The 4,246-nt window shown below is 48.3% G+C and overlaps 1 long non-coding RNA gene across 1 annotated transcript; it reads right to left on the bottom strand.

Moving 5' to 3' along the window:
* Positions 1 to 1,162: 1,162 nt before the first annotated feature.
* Positions 1,163 to 2,591, bottom strand: LOC118001202. The gene is made up of 3 exons (XR_004676643.1): positions 2,413 to 2,591; positions 1,348 to 1,567; positions 1,163 to 1,182 (listed from the first exon to the last, which is right to left on the bottom strand). It is a non-coding gene; the product is annotated as an uncharacterized LOC118001202 (long non-coding RNA).
* Positions 2,592 to 4,246: the final 1,655 nt, after the last annotated feature.

Below are 4,246 nucleotides of genomic sequence, written 5' to 3'. Positions count from 1 at the left end.
AAAAAAAAAAAGATCACCCCGAACGTCGACTACATGATTAGATCTTGCAATCATGCGGATATGGGTCCTCAATGTACAATTGTTTCAGCTTTTCTGTTATGTCGGAAAGTTTTCACAATAAAATGTTGGGGCAAAGCAGGAAGGTGATCAAAAGATGTGTGGTTTGGAAGGGTCGTTTTGACCACCAGAACGGTAAATGGAAACCACTGACTGTGGTGGGGGTGAGGACGTGGAGGAGCTGTTTGGACTCTCATACACCACTACTGGAAAAGCACTTGCGAAAATGGCCCCATCTACCCTCTGGCACAGTAATTCCTCCCCTCGGTACCTAAGAAGCCCGTACAAGGTATAGATAAGAATGTTTACAGCAGCAGCATTATTCACCGTAGCCCTGAACTGGAAACAGCACAATGATTGTCCTAGCATGGATTAAACATTGTGTATTCACACTATAGGATACTACAGAGCCATGAGAATAAATGAACGGACATACAACACGGTAAATTCCCAATGCTGAGCAAAGGGCACCAGACACAATCGAGTACATGCGATGTGATTCCATTTATATAATATTCCAAAGTCAGGCCATGCTAACTGTCAGGAATAGAAGACAGAAGAGTGCCTGCCTTTGATGGGGCTGACAATCGGGGAGGGCCATTGAGCAAGAGTTATGGGAACCTGGCAGTGCTCTCTTTCTTGATCTGGATGATTAATTGCATGTAAAACTCATGAGACGCATGTTACAAAATCATCAAGCTGTGTACTCAGGATTTGTGCACCTTTCCGCATGTGTGTTGTAATTAGATTAATAGTAGTTTATTAAACAATTGGAGAAAAGGAAACCTGTTTGACCTTCATTTAAGGGCATCCTCACCTTAAACCTGACCCCCCCACCCCCACCCCCACCCCCGCCAGAGGCTTTTGGAGATGCAGCCAATTTGTTTCCATCATTCTGAGCAGCCTGGGACGGACTCCACACCAGATCTAGCGCAGGCAAAGTCCTTGGCATTTGTCAGATCTGCAAGGTCATCGGAGGGGAAGGAGGCATCGGAGGCTTTGATGCCTGACTAGGCCGGGGAGCCCACAAAAGTCCTAGAAAGTCTGGCACAGCGGCCTCAATCAGAGTGAATCATAAGGGAGCACTGCAGCCTGGGGCCTGTGCGAGATCCGGGCACGTGGAGGCTATGGGTGAGAACGTTTTCGAATCAGTAAGAGATACAGCGTGCTCTCCTGCCCCAAGCCGCCATCCTCAAACAATCCTTCGCCTGTATTAATCCTCTAAAAGGGCTTCGATAAAAATCTACTAAAATTAACTCAGTAGAAACTCTTTTGTAAAGGAATACTCACCCTTCAGCTACATTTCGTGTTGGTGAGGCTTCGGTGTTCAGATGACAGGTTACTCAATGCGGGGTCTGCTTTTTTCTTTTTTTAATAATGGGCTCCAATTTTCCAAGAAAAGAAGGGAGAGAGGTTGGCTGATAGGTGATCCACAGCAGGAAGTCTAAGTCCAGGTAGAAGAAGCAGGCCTCCCCACGATGACAGATGCATACTAGCGTCGTCTGTGTGCCTTCATAGGTGGGATAAAAGGTTAACAATGTAATTAGAAATTGCAGGTCCCTGGCTCGGACACGAAATGGTGACAATAAGCACAATCTGAAGTATTATCAGACTTAACCAACAGTTGTGATGTGCTAACAGGCCCAGAAAAACCGGCCACCAACAATTGCAAACTCGTGGTGGAACGCCGTACATTTAATAAAAATGCGTAGAGTGAGTGCGTGTGCATGGATCTTGGCAGAGCCAGCCTTAGACTTTTGCAAGCTGTAGACCATTCTAGCCCGCCGCGTGGGTTTGGCTGCTCCCAGCAAATACCCTCATGGACTTGGGTGACTGCCCCCAAGAAGCTCTACGACAACAGTAAATTTGCGAAGTGCCGCGTTCAAGCGAGCACGCCCGTGTTGTCAAGGCTGGGGGGAGACAGGCTCCAACATGGCTTGTGGTGGTGAGGCGAGGACCCCCTCGGGCTGGGGGCTGGGGGACAACCCGGCAGTGTCTTTCCAAATTAAAAATGCACGTGGCCTCTGCCCCAGCGACTCCAGCCCCTGGCACCTTCCCTGCAGAGACATTCCCACAAGTACCAAGTGAGGTGCGGACTAGGATATTCGTGGGTGGCACTGTTTATAGTAATAAAAGCCCGGGAACAGCTCCACTCTCTCTCAAAGGGGTCTGGCAAAACTATCTCGGGAGGGAGTGGCAGCCAGCGTTTATTGAGTGCTTACTGCGCGCCAGGCAGTGACCTACGCCCCGCACAAGTAGCATCTCACTGAGTCTGCACCACACGCTCCGAGGTAGACACCGTTATTAACCCCGGGCCACCAATGAGGAAACTGAGTCACTAAGAGATTGACTCACTGGCTCGACGCTGAACAACTGCTCTGTAGTGGAGCAAGCATCTCAACTCCCAAGTTTACGCTCTTCATGATACAGTATCTTCCCAGTGAAAATTTGAATCAGCCGTTCAATGGAATACCCTGGAGCCACAAAAAAGACAAGACAGCTCTATGTGTACTCACATCACGTGGTTTCCAGATATATTAAGTGAAAGAGCCAAAACGCAGAGCAGTGTAGGGAAATGCCACCGTTTACACGGGAGAAGAAAAGAGTTTATAAATATATTGTGGACTATCTTTAGAAAGATGTACAGGAAACTGATAACTTGGGGGCCTCTAAGAAAGGGAACTAAGTAGTGGCCAGAGGAAAAGATGGAAGAGAGGCTTACATTTCTGTTCTGAATTTTTTAGCTTTTTATTTTATTTTTATTTTATTTTATTTTATTTTATTTTAAAGATTTTATTTATTTATTTGAGACAGAGAGAATGAGAGACAGAGAGCATGAGAGGGAGGAGGGTCAGAGGGAGAAGCAGACTCCCCGCCAAGCAGGGAGCCCAATGCGGGACTCGATCCCGGGACTCCAGGATCATGACCTGAGCCGAAGGCAGTTGCTTAACCAACTGAGCCACCCAGGCGCCCCTTATTTTATTTTTTTTAGATTTTTTTTTTTTTTTTTTTTTTATTCATGAGAGACAGAGCGAGAGAGAAACGCAGAGGGAGAAGCAGGCTCCCAAGGAGCAGGGAGCCCGATGCGGGACTCGATCCCAGGACCCTGAGATCATGACCTGAGCCGAAGGCAGACGCTTAACCATCTGAGCCACCCAGGCGCCCGCTTTTTATTTTATTTTGAAGTAATTTCAAATTTATAGAAGAGTCTTAAAGAACTGCCTGTACCCTTCACCTAGATTCACCAATTGTTACTGTACTTGAATTTTCTGTTTTACCATGTCCATATAGTACCTCTTAGAAATAAAAATTAACAAGACCAAGTAAACAAGCATTTTCTACCTCAGAAAGTTTAGAGAGTATAAGATGCTAGGTGTTCAGTCTCTCAGAAGGAAGCCAACTGCACAGCTTTCTCAGGAAGTCAACCTTGAAACACTCAACCTCTGAAACAGACACTTCCTCACCCAGAAGAATGTGCCTGAGCCTAGGGTTGTAGAGAAGGGGCGTAAGGAAGCTTCCAGAAGTTCCAGAAGTTTAGAGCTGAGGCCAGAAGCAGCTGCGCCTTGTTCTGGGCATTAGGCAGGACAGGGCAGTGGCAGGGCAGGACCACAGCAGGTGGGGACAAAATGAAGGTATGCCAGGTGTCCAGGCCATGCCAGCGAGCCCTCCCAATCCTGCTTAGTCCCTTTTATCATCTGCTCAGGCCCTGGTGCTACTGAATTCAGCACCTGAGATGGACTGAGGTCCCTCACCCTGTGAGCCAGATACTGGGGGGAAAACCCAGATCTAAACACAGGGAGGGCAGAGGTGAGTTCCTGCCACCTTTAAAGGCCTTGCTTCCCCTGAGAACTTGCTACTTAATCCAGGAGCCTATCACTTGCCTCCTTCCCAGCCCAGCCACTGGGGCTCTGCTACCCTATAATCATCTGCCCTGACTTTTTCCAGAGCTTTTCAAGGGTCATGAGCCTGTTTCATGTGTGCGTCATTCTTTCCTGCCCTCACCCTCACCTGGGATTTTTGTAAAGCCATGGCTGTGTCTCCCGTTCAGACTGGGGTTCCCTGAGGGCATGTCTGTATCTCCCCCTCAGACTGGGATTCTTGAGACCAAGGCTGTTTCTCCCCCTCAGACTGGGGCTCCCTGAGGCAGGGCTGCTACTTCCCCCTCAGGCTGGGGCTCCCCGAGGTCAGG

Source organism: Mirounga leonina, unplaced genomic scaffold (assembly GCF_011800145.1).
Source record: "Mirounga leonina isolate KUSES-001 unplaced genomic scaffold, KU_Mleo_1.0 Mir_53, whole genome shotgun sequence".
Taxonomy (NCBI): Eukaryota; Metazoa; Chordata; class Mammalia; order Carnivora; family Phocidae; genus Mirounga; species Mirounga leonina.
Note: the sequence above shows the minus strand (reverse complement) of the source record. Positions and strands in the feature narration are given on the sequence as shown.